The sequence below is a fragment of the Prionailurus viverrinus genome, chromosome A2 (genome assembly GCF_022837055.1).
Source record: "Prionailurus viverrinus isolate Anna chromosome A2, UM_Priviv_1.0, whole genome shotgun sequence".
In the NCBI taxonomy this organism is placed as follows: Eukaryota; Metazoa; Chordata; class Mammalia; order Carnivora; family Felidae; genus Prionailurus; species Prionailurus viverrinus.
In genome coordinates, this window is record NC_062562.1 from 156,357,157 (window position 1) to 156,376,843 (window position 19,687).

General features: G+C 48.0%; 1 protein-coding gene and 1 long non-coding RNA gene across 3 annotated transcripts in view; both read left to right on the top strand.

The window, feature by feature from the left end:
• Positions 1-19,687, top strand: part of TMEM178B (transmembrane protein 178B) — a 360,015-nt gene that overhangs the window by 329,068 nt on the left and 11,260 nt on the right. The gene's annotated exons all lie outside the window — the stretch shown is intronic.
• Positions 5,631-7,740, top strand: LOC125151598 (uncharacterized). Its single transcript, XR_007146879.1, has 2 exons — positions 5,631-5,752; positions 7,338-7,740. It is a non-coding gene; the product is annotated as an uncharacterized LOC125151598 (long non-coding RNA).

A 19,687-nucleotide genomic window follows, 5' to 3' on the forward strand; every position in this document is an offset into this window, starting at 1 on the left:
GGGAGACACAGAATCCGAAGCAGGCTCCAGGCTCCAAGATGTCAGCACAGAGCCCGATGCAGGGCTTGAACCCACACACTGTGAGATCATGACCTGAGCCAAAGTCGGACGCTTAACTGACTGAGCCACCCAAGCGTCCCTCTCTTTTCCATTTATAAATTGATTCAGTCATTTATTTATATCAGTGTGGACTTGTGGATATTAATTTTTTACTTTGGTTTATAATCCAATTCTAGATTTGTTTTAATGCCCCAGCTTCAGCTTTGGCCATTGGGAGCTCTTTCAGGTGGCCCTGTGCCTCTTTGACATCAATGTGGGTTTTGGTTGTTGTTTTGTTTTGAGGGGGTTTTTGAGCCCCTGTTACTTTTTGGCATACCACAAGGTACTCCAGGCTCATCTATGTTTCCTGACCAGACCTAGGATGAGCCATTTCTCCAAGGAGCCCTGGTTCCTTTTATTGGACAATGGTATTAGACACCAAGATCTGGGCCCTAGGTGTCTGCAGTGTGTTTGTTCATTGCCTCTCTCCCCCACTTAACATGTAAGCTCCAGAACCTTGCTCACCTTGTTCTTTAAGGTATCCCCCAAGTTGAGAACAGCGTCTGCACTCTCAAATATCTTTTGAATGCGTGCATTGCAAAAATGAATTGTGTGTAACAGAGAGAAAGTATTTTGTCTCAGTGGAACAGCTATCCTTGAAAAAGTACGCTGCCTTATTTTCTGTTCCTGGTCTAATCTGGTCCCCCTCTGGGGGATTCCTTATCCTCTTTCTCTCTTTATTTGAACAGTCCCAAGGTCTCTATACTTCTGTTATAAAATGTCTTAAATTCCCTTTGGAAGTAGGGTATGAATTGTACTTGAATTCATGAAGCGCTTTGTCTTTAATGGGGGCTCAAGAGTGCCAAGAATGGAAGGAACTTTAGAGACCATCCACTGTGATCCACCGTCTGTGTCTCTAGATCAGAGTAGTTGTGTCATTTGTCCCAGGCCCCCCAGCTAGTGAACTGGAGCACTGGAGCCAGAGCTGGCCTGTGACAGAAGTTCATCCTGCTGCGTGGGCTTTCGGCTCCGTGTTGAAGGTCCACATGACCCCGGGCCCCACATCCATCTTCCCACCCTGGCACGGCTCCAGGCTGTGCTTCTATGCAGGTTCCAGTCCCAGAATCTCACTCCATTCCCTTTCTTTTCTTCCTTTCTCAAAGCACAAAGGGGCATCTGGAGGAGATCATGGCCAGAATGGAGGGCACAGGTGGTAATGGGAAAAGGAAATCATTAAAGGTCCTTTTCCTACCACCTGTGACCAGTGTGGCCTTTTCTACCTTTCCCGTCAGTCAAGGGAAGCGAAGAGAATGCCCTGAAGGAGCTCGAGCTATCAAGTTTGAGTGATTGCAGTGGTTTGCACACCAACGAGGCCAGATGTCACCCCTTCCACTAGGCTCACCGGAAAGCGGTTCAGCTGTACAGTTAACCCCCAGATACTCCTCTTCTGATAGACAAAAACCTTGATAAAGGCCCAGCAATTCTGAGAACTTACAAGCCTAAAATGGAAAGTCCGAGGCAATAGGTGTTTTTCCTGGGGGACTATGGCCATTAGGTGATGACGTGATTTGGGAAATGCCCACAAAGTACAACAACATCCAGGGCTCCCATCAGCCTCTCCCCACTGTCACTCCTAGTTCCAGCACTACTTAGAAACGTGGCTAGGACTGCATCTCTATAAGTCCCAGAGGCACCGTGCCTCCAACTTCATGACCGTGGGTTATTACTTCATGACTCATGGGTAAGAAGAGGAAGACCATATAAATTAGATATTCTGAGTTGGAGGAGAGAGTAAATTCAATAACTCAATGACTTACCATGCTGCAAAGCTTATAAAACCCTCAGTAAACGGTAGCTGTTACTGTTATATGTATGCCCTAAGTGAAGTCCATTCTAATAGGCAGAGAAGTATCTATAATCTACCGTGACCAAACAAGGGCATAAAACCCATCTACTTACCCTGCGAAACTGCTTTTATAGGTTCGTGTGAGATTTCACTAGATCATCACAACTCTCTTCTTGGCTTTTTGTCTTACAACATTTCCTATAAAATCCTGAGCAGAGATTCACAAACTACTTCATACCCTGGAATAAGTCTTGCCTTTTGGAAGGTGCATATTTGAATATTTATTAGCATTTGATAATTACATTCGCAACAAAGATATTTGGGGGAGGAGACACATTGCCAGGGGGATTAAGAAATAACCTACACATTTACCTAATGTAGAACAAGTGGCCAGGATCAATCACTCCAGCAACCCAGGCAGCAGAAGGGCTTCACTTTCACCTGAAGAACTGGAACAGATCCGAAGGAGTTCCAGCTGGAAAAAAGCTGAAGGAGTTCCGTCCTTGCCACCCAAGGGGACCTGCCTCCATTATAGATTTGCACTTCAGAGGAGACTAGTAAGCAGCCTTGGTCCTGTAAACCCAAGTCTGGTCAGTAAAGGCCGTACCAGGATGCCTACAACCTGCCCACCAAACACTCAGCAAAGCCACGGTGCTACATAGTCTCCAGAACCAGGGGAAGCTTTGTCATTAAATTCCCGGAAGGGAATGCTAAGACAGAAAGCAGACCCTAGAAGGAGGTGGAAAGTAGGGTGGACGGTGAAGGTATCTATGAGATCTCATGGGAGGAACCAACCTTCGTCTCTTGGATGTCCCTGTGCACACGTAACCATGAGCTACCTTCCTTCCATTCCCCGCTACCAAACTAAAGTTTTCTTTGTTCAGGAAGTAGAATCATGCAACGAAAAGGGAAAATTATAGTTTTGTCATGAAAAACTAGTCCAGGACTAACGGAGCCTTGGACTGGCCTTGTGACTTACGGAAGTTACTTAACCACCTTTCATGTATTGCTTCAACTTTCTCATCTGTAAAGAGGACTAATGATGGTACCTACCAGAAGCATAGCAGTTGTGAGAATTCTAGAGTTCACTCATGTGAAGGGCTTAGGACAATTCCTAGTGCTGTTCTCAAAAAAAATTTGAGATATTATTGTTTTAGCTACTTTTTTTTTAAACAGCCACCTTCAATGACACACTGCTCTGAACAGTCTTATCCCATCACTGCCAGTGCCATGCAGAGACACATTCCATGGGATGATAAAGATAAAATTGCTTGAACAGATCATGCCTCTGTGGTTAATCACCACCTTACTTATTCAATAAATTTTGATTGCCTTTGTGACACTGTTTATGTATTTGGGCTAGAGTGGGGAATAAGGCAAAGTCCTCATGGAGTTTACATTCTTGTTGGAGGGACAGATAAGCAAGTACTGTAAGTATATAATATGTTGCCAGACGATGGGACGTTTCTGTGGAGAAAAAGAAAGCTGGGAGGGAGGAAGGGAGTGATGGGGCATTGCTGTAGATGAGGGGGCAGCGGGTAGGCAGAAGGCCTCTCAAGCCTTCACTGGAAGTCTTCCTCTTCCATTGAATGGAAGTCTTCCTGGAAAGACTTGGTAGATCAGTCCTTGCAAACAGCACAGCAGATGCAAGGGACTTGGGATGGAAATGAGCCTGGTGGGCCCAAGGAAGTTAAGCAAGAGGACAGTTGTAACAGGAACCGAGTGAGATGGAGGTATTCCCTCAAACAGAGCAGATGTAGGGCCTTGGAGGCAATGCTAATGGGTTTGAAGATCGAGGGGGCATCATCCCTCATTCTGGCCTTCCTTCTATTTCACAGATTGCCCTGGGGGTTCTCCCTTAGGCGATCACTTGATATTATGTGGCTTTTATCAGTGAGGTGGCTTCCTTCTGGGGTGCTGATAGCTAGAGCTTCTTCAACTTCCCATGGCAGTTCCTGTGAGTGGGGCATGATGTCTGTGCCCCAGGGTGGCCAGGTAAAGTAGGGGGACTGTCACATGCCCCTGAAAATGTTGCATTGTCACACATCTGGAAGCATCCCTTTCCCCCCACTCCCGCAACCAGGACCAGCTGTATAATTTGTGGGGCCTGATGCAAAATGAAAACGTGGACTCCTTATTTAAGCATTACAAATTTCAAGATGGTGACAGCAGAGCATTAAAACAAGCACACAACTATGTGGGCTGCATGCCCAGGAAGCCAGCTCTGCCTCCATTACTGTCCCACACTCACCCTCCCTGAGACCCGGGCATGGCAACCCTTTGCTTCAGGGGCTCCAGAAGGTCTTGAGAAGTCAGGTCTTTCCTCTCTTCTGCTTACAGTACCTTGTTTTCCCTAACTCAGGCCAATTCTGCTGTGCTTAAAATCACCCCTGTTCTTTGATGACCAAATAATCACATAGACATGTGCTCCCCTTTTCTTAATCAAAAGCTGGCTCGCCAAGCATTGCCCACACAACTAGCATTGCTGCTGGTAAGACTAAGCTGAGTTTGTTGCTTACTGCAGTAGGGGACAATGGCACCTTGCAAAACTGGGAGGGTCTCAGAGCGGGAAGGTAAGGTCAGAATTTATTGAGAATTAGAAGTTTGCTTGAAGGCCTTTATTTCAGTGCAGGTGTTTGATTGAGATTGGTTGAAAATACTGATGATGTCTAGAATTGACGGAAACAGCAGGGTTGAAAAAATCTTAAGAGCCCACACTGTCAATGTTTTCAGTGGAAGTTGATGGATCTTTTGTGAAGTTGCTGTAATGAATAATCAAAACCAGTCAGTTACCGGGGTGCCTGGGTGACTCAGTCGGTTGAGCTTCCACCTTCGGCTCAGGTCGATCTTGTAGTTCATGAGTTCCAGCCCCATGTCGGGTTCACTGCTATCAGGACAGAGCCTGCTTCAGATCCTCTGTCCCCCTCTCTGCCCTTCCCCCACTCGTGCTTGCTGGCTCTCTCAAAAGTAAACATTTTTTAAAAAATGTTAAAGGGCATCTGGGTGGCTCAGCCAGTTAAGTGTCCGACTTCAACTCAGGTCATGATCTCACAGTTTGTGAGTTTGAGCCCCACATCAGGCTCTGTGCTGACAGCTCAGAGCCTGGAGCTTGCTTGTGTCTCCCTCTCTCTCTGCCCCTTACGTGCTTGCTCACTTGCTCTTCCTCTCTCTCTCTGTCTCTGAAAAATAAATAAAACATAAAAAAATTTTTTTTTTAATCCTACGCGGGCAGGACAGACCCAGAAGTGTAAAGGAGACAAGGGAATATAGCAAAGTTGGGTTACTCTAGACAGTAAGGCATGGTTTTGGTTCAGTGTCTAGGCTGAGTATGGGGTGGGCGATTGGGGGTCTCACTCAGAATGAGTGATTTCTCTTCAGCCTGGTGCCTTCTTGACTGGCCTGCCTCTGCTGACACAGACATGCTCAGACATGTCTGAGTTATCCAATGAGTATAGTCCAGAGTCAGGTAAGGAGACTGATGTCCTAAGGTCTCCTCCTATCATGGTAAGAAGACCCTGTTTTTCCTGGGGTAGAAATAATCACATTGCTGCCCTGAATTGAGGATCTTTGCTTGCAGACAATGGACTGTTGTTACAAGAATGGGATGGGGGAAGGGCAGGCAGGAGAAGAGAGAGAGGGCAGGGTCACTGGAAGACCATCTCTATTACTGAGGTGGCATGGGGGTGGGGTGGGGGGAGGGTTGTTGAGAAAGAACAGATTTCTCCAACAGCCTTTTCAGTGGAAACAGAAAGACCCAGAATGTGGTGGTGACTTCACAGTGCTTGATTGCCATGGAAACTTAGGTAATTTCTAAAGCAGCTTCAAAAGCTTCCATCCCTATGGCTCTTCTAGGATGTTCTTACAGAGGTATGCAAGCTTCAGAGAAAGGGAACTTGTCAGGCAAGCCTCTGGCTCTTGAAATGAATCATAAATCAAAGAAAAATGCTGGTTCCTGAAATAAACGGAGAGACCCCTCCTAGTGGGCATAAAAGCTGCTCCTGGGGAAACAAAAGGGAGGAGCAGATATAAATGAGGAATTTCCTCTCTCCTGCCCTGGGGGGTTAAGGACAGGTGAGAAGCTGCAGCAGAAATAGCCAGACCCAAGAAAGGGAGGAGGGGAGCTCTGTCCCCCGCCAGGTATCTTGTCACCCCCACTACTTGGATGGCTGAAATGCACTGTGTGAACACAGGAGTTAGGGTCCCCATGCTCTCTGGGTACCCAAAAGCTGACTTGACCTGGCCTGGATCAGTGAACTGGGGGGCAGGGCGGGCAGGCACACCTGTGAACCCAGGGCAGCGTGCCCCTTGTGGATAGGATGGGGAGGGGCTTGACAAGCCTGGACTGTTCAGCTCTCTGCACCTTAGCGGGGGCTGGCGATGGCCTAGGGCGTACCAATGGGAAAGTGATTCCAGGAAAGCCCTGAAGCATTACTCTGGAAAGGGTTTATGAAGATGGCCCCAGAGAGGGTAAAGGAATCTTTTCCATCCTAACAGAACTTGGCCTTTGGGGGGGACAGGTGGGTAATGATGTGCATTTTATTCCCGAGTATAAAATAATTGGAGAATGAGGGCCTGTGTGAAGCTGTGCCACCTCCCAGACATTCTGGAAGTCTCCTGATTTCAAATACACTTTCCTGTTATCAGATCCTGTCCCATACCACAAATCTTGACTTGGGCTTTGGAAAATACACTCTCCCTATCTATAGAAGCCATCAGAAGATCAAGGATGTCCAAGATGTGGCTGTGAAAGAGGGGAGCCCATTGCCACATTAATGAACCATTAGAACCCATTCAGTGTGAATTATTCATTAAATAAACAACCAGTTGTTAAGTCCCCGCTAAGTACTAGGGTTCTAGGCACTGTGGATGGTAAAACAAAACTCAGTGTCTTGGGGTTGCTCACAATCTTCGAGAAGAATCAGACACCTAGGCCAATTAGTGTAATAATAGAGCTGTTTTCCTTTTAATGACAGACACCTTTAAATTGGAAAATGTTAACAAAAGAATTCTGTGTCTGGATTTTCAGCAGCGAAGAAGACGAGGAGACTTCAATCTATCCATCCAGCTTCTTAGGGAAGAGGTGCTGGCCACACAGAAAAGGGCAGAAAGGGGGTCACTTATGAGTTGGGTGACACTTGCAGTTCACGGAGCCCCAAAGGGAGGGGATGGTCTCAGTGGACCTTCAAACCACCTTCAGAGGCAGGTGGAAGAGGCAGACTGGGGAAGGGAAGAGCTCACATTTCAGAGCATCTCTGCCATATCCTCGGTAGATCTTGTTCCACCGTTATTTCTTTGCATCTTCCCATCGGCCCTAATTTTGTAGAACTGGGCCTGGAGAACCACAAAACAAGCACAGGGTCAGGTGATTAAGTAAATGGTAGAACCTTCAACTAAGGTCTTCAGACTAATCCCCGCTCTTTTTTCTCTGTTTCTGGGACGCGTGGAATTAAAGAGAAGGATACTTGGTGAGCCCACCTGGGACAAAACAGCAGCCTGAGGAATTAACCAGCAAGGCAGATGCAGGCTTCCTGGCAAGCCTTCGATTATACCTGAGGCGCAGGGGTCCTCCTTGCCCCCACCAGCAAGGCAGAGGGCTCCTCTTTGCCCCCCACCAGTGGCAGGCAGGTGTTTGTTGGGTGGCAAGACAGGAAGAGAGGGGTAGAGAAGCCATGAAGGGAGTCACTTCTACTACCAAAGTGTTACCAATAGCATCAGGTCCAGATGCGATGAAGGTTAGCCTCAATTTCACCATCTGCAAAATAGTACCTGCCTTCTAGGATTGTGCTGAGAAGTAACTAAGGAGTGGAACACATGAACATGGTCGGCCTGTAATAATAGCACTTCCTACGTTTTTACTCATCTGTGCTCAGTTTATCACCGGCTGTACCTTCTTTGGAGTTGCTAGTGCTTGCTTAGAGAGTTTAAGTACCTTGCCCGAAGTCACATAGTTCCCAGACCAAGGATTCCACCTCAGATCTATTCCACTCTGAAGCCTGGGTTTGTACTTACCATGCAGTGCTCTCTCTCAAATCAAAATTAAGTTGTTGACACATTTATGAGCCTCCAGCAGCTCATCACCTGATAGGGTAAGAGCTGACTCCGTACAGACCTCTTGTCATGGTAGATGAAGACTACTGTTCTTGGCGGGGGGAGGGGGGGGGGCAGAAAAGATGAGCCTGATTCTGTTCAAGGGATGTTTCCTAGAGGAATAGGAAAATGAGTCTCTTTGGCTGAGGGCCTTACCTTTTCATATGCTCTGAGACCAAAGACAAAGCTTGGGGCTCATGTAGCAAAAAGAATAATCTTATCACTTCTATAGCTCTGCACCAACCTCCTTCATCTCTTGAAGTCTGGTTTCTGTTCCCACCATGTCACAGAAGCTGCTTTCTTGGAGACCTGCTTCCTCCTGGCTGTTCTGCCCGTCGCCTATCCTTGAACCTCCTCTTGCTGAGCTCCTGTGGATTTACCTGTCTCTGTTTTTCAGACTCTCGTCTCTTGTCTTACATGACAGCACACTCATGACTTTTCCTTTTTCCTGGGCCTTTTCTGCTTCCTTTGCTCTTTGCTTCACCTGTAAATCTGACCTTCGGTGTTCTTTTCTTTTTCCCTACACACATGCCTCCTTGGCACCAGTATCTCCTCACACAGTGGTAATGATCTCTGCACAGACGAGCCTGGAAATGGTATGGAATGGCCTGTTCTGAGCTCCAGCCTCGTGTTTCTAACTGTTCACTGGACATCTCCACCCTTCTGGACACTCAAACATGCCTAGGACTAGACTTGCGCTTTCTCTGTGTATGGTATGCATGTGCTTTATGTTTCTGGCCTATGTGTTAAGTGCCCGGCTTACTGCAGGTGCCTGACAAGTATCAGCTTCTGTCCTTTCCTTTCCCCTAATGAAATGAGCTGCTTTTCTCGCCTTCCTCAGCACGGGGAGTCTCCCAGTCACTTCTGAGTCATTGTTCACTTTTGCAGTGTCACCCGTACCTTAGCAGCAATTGTCAACATCTGCCAATATTTCCTGTGCCGTATTCTGTGTAGCTTTTTCATCCATATCCACTCCCCGAGTGCCACCGGGGCCCTTCTTACTAAGGCAGTGTTTGGTGGTCACTCAGCCCTTGGTGGACACCTCTGACCCACCACTGAGTCACCAAACTCCCAGTCTCCATTTTCTCATCTGTAAAACTGAAACAGAGCTGCCTACCCTCTGTGGTTTTTGTGTGGATGAAATGAAATAGTATACAGGAAAAGCAATCTAGCAGAGGAAACGTATCGCATAGATGTTTATCTTTTCTACTTGCCACTTAATTCAACTTTTACACCACTCTGCCTTTCTAAAAATACACCTTGTGGGGCATCCGGGTGGCTCAGTTGGTTGAGTGTCCGATTTGGGACTCAGGTGAGCTCAAGCCCCACATTGGGCTCTGTGCTGTCAGCATAGAGCCCGCTTCAGATCCTCTGTCCCCCTCTCTCTTTGCCCCTCCCCCACTCGTGCTTTCTCTGTGGCTCCATGTCTGTCGGCAGCACCAGCCGGGAGTTGAACGTTGACCACAGTCTTGCCTCAGACTCCATTTCAGCCACATATCCTGGGCTTCCTCTAGACCACTTGCCGTTGTCCACCTCCAGGCCACCTTGCTAGGCCTGCCGATGGCCTCCACTTCCTCGAGGCTCAGTGTGCACTCAGCATCTTCTAGAAACTTTTTTTTTTAATATGAAATTTATTGTCAAATTGGTTTCCATACAACACCCAGTGCTCATCCCAACAGGTGCCCTCCTCAGTACCCCTCACCCACCCTTCCCTCCCTCCCACCCCCCATCAACCCTCAGTTCTCAGTTTTTAAGAGTCTCCTATGTTTTGGCTCCCTCCCTCTCTAACCTTTTTCTTTTTTTTCCTTCCCCTCCCCCATGGGTTTCTGTTAAGTTTCTCAAGATCCACATAAGAGTGAAACCATATGGTATCTGTCTTTCTCTGTATGGCTTATTTCACTTAGCATCACACTCTCCAGTTCCATCCACGTTGCTACAAAAGGCCATATTTCATTCTTTCTCATTGTCATGTAGTATTCCATTGTGTATATAAACCACAATTTCTTTATCCATTCATCAGTTGATGGACACTTAGGCTCTTTCCATAATTTGGCTATTGTTGAAAGTGCTGCTATAAACATTGGGGTACAAGTGCCCCTATGCATCAGCACTCCTGTATCCCTTGGGTAAATTCCTAGCAGTGCTATTGCTGGGTCATAGGGTAAAACTTTCTGAATCAGCTTCACTAAAACCAGACTCTGCCTCTGAACTCAGACATCACTTTGTACCATTTTGATGGCACTCACCTCATTATGAGTATCCTGGGAGCAGAAATCTAGATAATTTCCTGTCTCCCCTCTGGGTCAAAGTCTCCATGGTAGCAGGGGGCCGCTTCCTTATTGGCTCCTCCTGTTGTCATTTTGCTCTTATTTCATTTAAAAGAGAGCATGCGCGCAAGTGGGGGTGGGGCAGAGAGAGAATCTTTAGCAAGCTCGGCCCAATCTCACGACCTTGAGATCATGACCTGAGTCAAAATCGAGAGTCAGATGTTCAGCCAACAGAGCCACCCAGACACCCCAGCTCTTCCTTATTTTAAACCTTAGGGGCACTTGGCTGGTTCAGTCCATTGAACATCCAACTCTTGATTTCAGTTCATGTCATGATCCCAGGGTCATGGGATCGAGTCCCACATCAGGCTTCACACTGAGCATGGAGTCTGCTTAAGATTCTGTCTCTCCCTCTGTCCCTATTCCCTGTTTATGCGGTCTCTCTCTCTAAAGTAAAACAAAACAAAACAAAAACACCTTAATATTTTTTCTCCAAACTTTGACTTTTTGGACTTGGGTCCTTTCTGCTAAAGTAATGTAAGTTAAAGTCAGGACCATCTTCCTCCAAAGGTCCTTCAAATATTTGAAGACAGCTCTATTGCACTTCTTAATTATTTGCTTTACAAACTAAATTCAACTCACTAAACATTAATTGAGTGCCTACTGAATGCTAGTCATGTAGTAGCACCCAGGATATACATACAAAAACATGGATGGCTCCTGTCCTTAATGGCCACCCAGGCCGTGGTGGAGGCAGATGACCAGTGCCATAGCAGAGGGCCGGTGGGTGCACAGAGAAAGAGGATTTTTCTGTGCTGAACACTCAGGAGCAGCCTTAAGGGGAGGTAGTGATTGAGGCCGAAGGAAGAATCAAGTCAACTTGCCCTTACTGTTGTCCTCAAAGGGCTTTCATGCCATCGATCACCTGAGCCTGCACAGAGACTAAGAGTTGGCCACTTTCCAGAAGCAGTATGCCAAGTTTTTATCCCTTCTCGTTTAGGATTTCACATGTCATTAATACATTTCCGTTTTTTATATATCTCTGTGTAACTAAACTCGGTCGTGAATGAAGCAAAAAGAAAAAAATCCCTTTATCTAAAAATGCTTAAGCTGCTTTATGTGAAGGTAAAATATAAGTCTAGTATGATATTTGATCCCCTAATTTTGGCCGTGGCTAGAGAGGAATGCCAATAGCTGTGTCCTTCCCACTTCCCCCCCTAACAAAACCTAGGAGCTTCTTAAAGATTCCGCCCCTTTTCCAGGCTACACTTCATTTAATGAAACTACCCCTTCGGGCTCAGCTCTTAACATTTTCAGACAAGTTCCATTGCAGTCATGTTTCCCAGAAGCCCCTGGGTCACAGCTGCTTCTGGTCCCTAAGTTAGTATGGCCAAGGGGAGGTTGGACAGTGTTCTTTCCTTTGATCTCAGCATTCCCATCAGGGTCCATAAAGTAGGAAGCTTCTCTCTTCAGGAGGACAAGCTACCTTTCAAGGCTCTCTTCAAGTCCCAAGAGAAGAGGGGACTGACTTCTCTGGTATGGTTGGGTCAAGAGGCTGAGCTTGTGGGACCTTAGCACCACCTGGGTCCTCTGCCCCTGCTTGCTCCTCCATATGGGCAGAATTCCTGGGTTGAGGCCCCAGGCCCAGGCTGGCATCAGGAGGCTCACCAGTGTGAGTCAACACTTCTAGGTGAGTGTATCTGCTTTGTAAACCTCCATGTTCCTCTAGGAAAATCATCCTAAAATGTCAGCCTGAGGGAAGGTACAGGTGCACTTGAATGTGGCCACGGTTGCCATGCTAGCCTTATAAAGCCGACATGTTTTTGCCCTGTCAATCTCCTTCCTGTGACTCTTTCCTCACTAGAGTATGGATTCATCAAGCAAAGATGAGTAATTATCACTCTCCAAATCTCGAAGAGAAAAGAGGAAAAAGAGGTGCCCAGGCTGAGACCCGTTCATGAGCCAGGAGATGCTGGTGGGAGGGAAGGCCCCTTTGACGGGCTGGGATCCACACTGAGCTCCTGCGGGTCCCGTTCTGGCCACCAGCTTCCTCTGTCCACTGGGTTTAGTTTCTGGCCAACTGGGAAGTTTTGTACAAAGAGTCTTACTGAAAGAAAGTTAATGCTGTGATCTTGATTCGTTGCCTTTCTTGAGCTGCCCACCCTACACCTCATAGAAAACCTCTGTTCCTCCACAGAAGCTCACCCCTCTAAGTGGCCCAGATAAGGAGAAAATCCATGGTATGACAGGTTATGATAGGTTTTCCAAGTTCTCTGAAGAATTCAGCAACAAGAGTTTATTACCTGAGCCGTGAGTCTGTGTGGTACCCAGAACTTCCTTGGGGCTGCACTTAGTCATGACAGGGGCTCCTCTCCCAATCTCATCATCTAGTCAATAAGTCTGATTGAATGAATCACCACCGAGTAGAGAGCCCTACTGGGGAAGAAGCTTCTGTGCTTACAGTCCAGCTCCAGAGACAATCCACATGCACGAGAAATGAGAGACAACATAACAAGCGTCAGAAGCGTGGATTTGAAAGTACTGGCTCCCGTCCTTGCTGTGTGACCTTACACAATCTACTTAACTTCTCTATGCCTCACTTCCCTTATCCAAACCTCATAAAGTTGCGTTGAGGATTAAAAGAGCTAACATTAAAAGCATTTGAAACAATGCCTGCCACATTATAAATATTACATATCAGTGTTTGATCCATGTGAAACTATATATGTGTTCAGTGACCCAGCAATGAGGTGACATCATCTCAAAGAAAGGCCGGGGCCAGCTGACAAATGTACCAGGCATATGGAAACATAAACCACACCATGTGGCAGGCTTGCCTGATCTTCTGACTCCCACCCTAAGCCTCTTCCTCTCCTAATTAACATGGCATTGGCTTGGATCAGATAGGGCAGAAGCCTGAGAGATTTCTTTCAGGAGCCAATTTCTTCCAGGCACTTAAACAGCTGGGTCCCAATCCTTCCACATTTACAATCATGGCAATTTAGAGCAGAGCCTCATATGCACATCGATGTCGAGTAATGACATCTAATGGTCTCATCCACCAGCCCTTCTGTGCATGTCAGGAGGTGAGAAGCAGTAACTTCTCTCCAAGTGGCTCACATGTGACAAAATAACCGGTAACCAGTCCTAGAGCAGTTCAGAGAGAAGGGCACCTTCTTACCCCAATACCAAGAGTCAGGGAATCGCTTAACTGGAAGGACTGTAGAGATCTGGTTTCATCCTCTGTATTGTGTGGTTGAGGGATCATGGCCCAGAGAGGTGAAGTGATTTGCCCACTTCATGGGCAGAGAGGAGACCAGAACTCAGATGTTCTGATTCTTGGTGGAGTTCTCTTTCCACCATGCATAACCCCCTGTTGGCTGCAGTTCTCCTACTGGGAAGCTGGTGCAGGCTGCCTTGGTGGACCTCTGGGCCAGGAGAGCCTTAGACCACCAAGACAGGAGTTCGTAGGTAACGATACATCTACTTGTGCCGGCTTCATGCTGGCGCTGGGGGGTGATGTGGCTTTTTCTGCAAATGCCTCGTGTACTACTTTGGAAGACCAATGAGTAGAGCAACCAGGAATCAGAGATGACCTTTAGGAGGTTTTGAATTCCTTCAAGCATTGTCCCGAGCAAGAAACTCAGGACAAGATCGCCCTCCATCCTAGAGGTTCTCCAAGTTTGCTCTGTGGACCATTGTCATTCATCAGAAAGAGTTGGCCTAGAAAGAGAAGGAAAGAAAAGAGAAGCAGCGGCAGGAAGATGGCATGCGCTAAGTGGCTTTACTCTTGGAAGCTCACTGTTCACAGCTTGAGAATGTTCCTTTCTGCACAGCTGTAGATGCCACTCTCAGTTTAGTCAGGAAGCCAGTTGGATCCCACCAACTCTCAGCTCTGAACCAAGACCCAGATGGATAGGAAGCTCCAAAGATTCACATTAAGAAAGATGTGATGTTGTACTCTTGATTCATTGTCTTCCTAGGACTTTTCTCACCCGTAGATATGTGCCTGCCATATAGAAAGCTCATAGCTCTCCACGGACCACCCACCTCAGATCTTCCCAATTTTTTGCTCCATGAAGCATGAAATATCCAAGGGCAGGTGGGCAAAATATAGATATATGTATAATTCACATCTATATGCACATGTCTGTAATCACAACCTCAAGAGGAGTAGAAGATACAACACCCAAGATTTGGCTTATATCAGGTGCTTATGTCTGAATGAATCATGGCTTTCCCATGAGAACAAATGGTGGTGGATTTTAACAGAAGGAAGAAAGGAAATTGTCACGCAGACTAAAAATAATAAAACTATAGCTCTCACAGTCCACTATATAGTAGATGTTTAATGAATAAGTGTTGGATAACTGTAGATGCCACCTCTGTGTTCCAGAGGAACCAGATCAGAAGCTTTGTGGCACCTGTAAAAGGTCCCCAACTCCTGTTAAATAGTGATCCCAACACTGCTATCAGGGTTGCTCCCTTTTACCCATCCTGGTTGAGCCACAGGCTTACAAGCTGCTTTGCAAACCCACCAAGGTTGTCACGTGACCTCTGCTGGCTGCCGTAACCTCTCTGAGCCCCCTCTGAGGATGGTCCTTCTCAGAAATGTATTCTGAGATCTTCCAAATGCCATGGTTCTGGTTTAACCAAGTCCATGGAATGAAGAGTCCTGAATGAGCTCTTCTTCTGGTTTCTGTCAAGGGCCGTTTTTTCCTGGTGTAGTATTTACCCTGGAGCAGGGCTGGGGGGAAATGGAGTGGGTGATGGAGATTGAAACAGCAGTCACATTTTTTTTCTCGTCCTCCAGGACGATTTTTCTTCACCCTCACTTAAAGCCTTCCATTTCTAATATTATACCTTACATATAGAAAGCAATTTTAACTTCTGTAAGCCTTTTCACTTTTATTATTATCGCTTTTCAAAATAATCCTGCAGAGAGTGTATTATTCCAATGCTGAATTTCTGTGAATACAAAAACGCTTCCTGAAACCCAAGGTGCCCACTGAAACAGGGGTAGGTGAGCACATGCGTGGGTGCGCAAACCCCTCAGCCATCGCAGAACGGTATGGGAGGATGAAGGGTGGGAGGACCGGGCATGGTGTCGCCTTCCTTCCCCTCTAGGTTTCAAAGCCCATATTTTCACTGGAAAGCCCTATAGCCTGGAAGTCCATTTCTCCCAGTGACATGGAGTTTCATGCTTGGTGCTGTGTGTAATGCAAGAGACATCACTACCCACCACTTCTGGAGAAAATGACAATCTAGCTGAACACAAACTAGAACGAAGAACAAGAGGGGGGACCCTATAATTGTCAGGTTGCCTGTTCCAGACCAGAAAAAATGCGAATAATCTTAATGCTAGGCATGTTCAGGGAAGGCTTCTTGGGAGACGGGACTTGGCTTGGACCATCAGGAGTGGCTATGTGGACTCTGGGTAGACTGGGAGGACAGCGGAAATGTCTGTCTCCAATCAAGGTCAATGGACAGAGGTTCTTTGATCTCAGTAAATTCCCACCACAAAAAGCATGTGGACATCCACCAACGGCCTCTTCCGTTTGTTCAGCCCTTTAGATATTTGCCCAAGTTTGCAAAGGCTCCGTCCTTGGCGTAGAGGCCACAAGAGCCATGGCTCTTAAGATCAAATCTAAATCTACACCCAAAAGAATAAATGGATTGGTGGGTATTGAGTGAGAGTGAGCACAGATAACATAGGTGAGGAAGATGAGGTGGGGGCAAAAAACCAGAAGATGCCCAGCACCTGTTGTTTTATAGGGCTATGTTGAGATGCCTGTTTTAGCTACAGGGTGACTATAAAGTCTGGAAACATGGATTGTAATGATATGGTAATAAGCCACTTATTATGTATTCACCTGTTGCATTAGATTGCTAGGGCCGCCAAGATAAAATTCCACAGACTGGGGGGCTTAAACAAGAGAAATTTATCTTCCCACAGTCCTGGAGGCTGAAAGTCCAAGATCAGGGCATCAGTGGTGTTGTCTCCTCTGAGGCCTCTTTCTCTCACACGGCCACCCTCTTGCTTGCCCCTTCACGTGGCCTTCCCTCTGTGCACACAGCTGGCTGGTGTCTCTTTGTATGTCCTAATCTTTTCTTGTAAGGACACTAGTCAGTTGGCATTAGGGGCCACCCTAACAGCCTCATTTTACCTTTATTAGCTCTTTAACAGCCCTGTCTCAGATATAGTCACATCCTGAGGCACAGGGGCCAGGTCTTTAATGTACAAAGTTTGCAAGGACACAATTCGGTCCGTGACACCAGCGCTTCCAGATTTGGAGGCCACCCTGTGGATATGCAAAAACCAAAGCATAAGACTCCAGGTTCTATGTTAGGAATCTGGAAGCATTGTCTTTAGAACCGATGCCAACCTGTATGCACGGGCCAGTCCCTTTCAGTGCTTGAGCTGGGGATGTTGCATTACCGTGGCATGATTATGCCCAGAGAACAGCCTTGTAGCACGTAGGCATGACCCCGGGAACACACACGCTGCTTGCCCGGGAGGGTGGGGGTGTGGTGGCACGCCTGCAGTGTCTCTGCCTGGAGCGTTTGCAGAGCTTCCAGAATGACGGATGGTTGTGTCCGAACTCAGGGCGCCATGCCTCACAGTGTGTTCTCGGGGGCCTGTCACCACTCCATGCCTCATCCCAACGAACCCCTAAGGCACCCTGGATGGAAAACCCCACGTGACCTGCCTGTTGGCTGCTGCTGATGCGATGGTGTATAATTCAACAGTAATTTATATTCCGTGCAGGTCTGAGCAAAGCTATAAAGAGCTCTTGAGAGCTCAATGCTGCCGAGGCATTTAATCTCTGCAAAGGAAGGGTTTAGTGGACACCAGCTTCCTAGGGTGCATTCGCTGCTGCTGGAGGAGGAGGGATCCTTTTTCTGTTTGCTGATTTGCTTCTTTATGGTTTTAAAGATCAGAGAGGGGCTCACGGGAGAGTGTCTGAGGGAGGACTTGGGCTGCTCCCCAGATGTCCCTGACCTGCACGCCCACAAGGGCACGTCTGCAGTCACCACTTTGCAGCAAGCTAGTGGGCTCGGGTCAGACCAGGGGCTCTTTGGCCACGAAGCCACACGGGAACGTGGGGGGGCTGGGGATACACAGACGTCATTCCTCATTCCCAGGAGCATAAAATGTCACGCAGATGGATCTCCTGCCCCAGAAAGCTGCAGAAATTATGCCCAGTGAAGTTTTGGGTACCACTTGGCCCCATAAGGAATAGACATTTGGGAAGGTGCCTGTGCACCGAATATGTAACTGCCCTGGATTCCTGGGAGAACCTTCTCGAGGCCCTCAGTTTCCTGGCTCGTGGCCTCTTGAATTAATAAGAGCTTTGCTGCTGCCTAATCTGAGGCCTCAGTTTTGATGCTATTTCTACACAGGTCCATTGCTGTGGCATTACTACCGTGACATCTCTGACGGTCCCTACAGGGAGGCAGAGACACACATCCTCCCCTCCCTGCCCGTGTGTGCTAACACAGCAGACGCCACACAGGGAGGCCCAGGTCACACCCTACACACCTGCCATCCGTGCTCCAGGGTGCGCTGAGCAGGAAGCTTCCACCAGAACTCTGAAGAGCCGCTTAAAAATAATTGAACTTTAAGGTGGTGCTGGGATGGGACCATTATTGGGCTGCTGATTAAGTGTTCCTGGGCAACATTTCAGGGTGACAGACTTAGCTGCCAGCCCCCAACCCCAAACAATGCAATCCCAGCATGGTGTTTTTTAGCATTAGCAACACATTCCAGGCATCGGAGTCTCCGTCCTTGCGCTGGGTGAAGGCATTATGTCTAATTGAATTGACAAGCAAGGATTACTTTGTGTCATTGCTGCAGTATCACTGATTGGCACCTGAGTGGGGAGGACTGTGAGGGAGCCTGTAGGAAGGGTGACTGATGTGTCCCACTTAGCCCAGGACTTTCTGGTTTGAGGATAAAAATCCCACATTCCAGGGACACACCCCCGTCCCCGCCGACTCCCAGGCAAACTAGGATGGGTGGTCACCCTACTAGGGAAGCAAGGCTTCCAAAGAATAAAGAAGTCAGGAGCTTACGGGAACTTGGGCTGGAAACCTGTAGCCAGGGAATACCTTGACCATCCATACTGTGTCCCTGGGGTTGGGGACACATAATGACATAGTACAGGGTGTCACATAAAATCACATAATCCTATGAATCGGTCGTGTCCTGGTGGTAGCTGAAGTTGGAGACGAGGGTGAAGTTGCCAGAAGGAGGGACTTGGCAGAAGAGGGGAGCTGGGAACCTCGAGTGTACAAAGACTAGAGGAGGAGAAGTCCCTCTGAGGGACAGACAGGTGGCATGGAGCTGGGATCAAGAGGCAGCTCGGAGACCCAGGGAAAAGATGTCAAGCAAGGGGAAGTTGTCCAACAGAGAAACTGAAGCTCAGGGTTGGGGGGCGGGGTGCAGGGAGACTGGAATCTAATATCTGGCAATGCAGGGAGTGCTAATTAGAGATGGCAGCCATGTGGAGGAGGTGGATGGGGAAGCTGTGTTTGGTGTTGGCAGGCCGGGCGGAAGCCGTCTCCTCCCTCGCCCCCACTCAAGTCTCAGCTGCGCCTGGAGCCAAGGGGATGGGGGACGGGGCGGGCAGCAGGCCCTGTCCTCGGCCTACCGGGGGCTGACAGGACACAGGCAGGTGCGACCAGGGCGGGGCCGGGGGTTACAAGGTGGTCGTGAGTCCTGAAGGGGCTTCAGGTGGGAATGGTCATTAAAACATGATGTTTACGTAGTTCCTCCCACCTGTTGGCCCTCCTTTCCAGGTGGGGTTTGCAAATAGGGACACGAGAGAGGACTGGAGAGTGTTCCCTCCACGCCAGGGGTCTTCAAGCGCGGGTTCTCAGGGTTCCAGGGGGTGGTGGCTTCTCTTCTAGCTGGACTTCCTGAACTCCGGGTCCTTGCGAATGAGGGTCCTGGCACAGAGAGGGGTAATTAGAGTTCATTTCTCTTCCAACCAGCTGGCGAGTCGGGGCTGGCTGCCTGGAGGGCGGGGCTGAGTAGGAGTTGGAGGTCCCTTCCAGGGCCAGCAGCGATGAGAGCGGAGACCTATTAGCTTCTGCCGCCAAAGGCATAGACTTGCAACTACAGGGGCAGCCATCGGACTTTGCTGTCCAAAGCTTAGTCCCTGTAATGACATACCTTGAGGCCCCCTTGTGAATGGATAAGCCCAGTGCTTTTCAGAAATGCTGAAATCACTGGACTCCTTTCTTCAAATGGAATTTCACATGGACTCACATCAAAGCAGGGCTATTCTGGCCAAAGAGAGGAGAGAGGGCTGGATCCTCTTCTACTCTCTCTCCCTCTCCTGAGAACCTCCATGGGGCACAGCTGGAAAACCACTGGGGAGGCACAATTTTAGAAGGAGGCCAGGGAGGATCTCTCTGAGGGGATGACATTTGAGATCTGAGA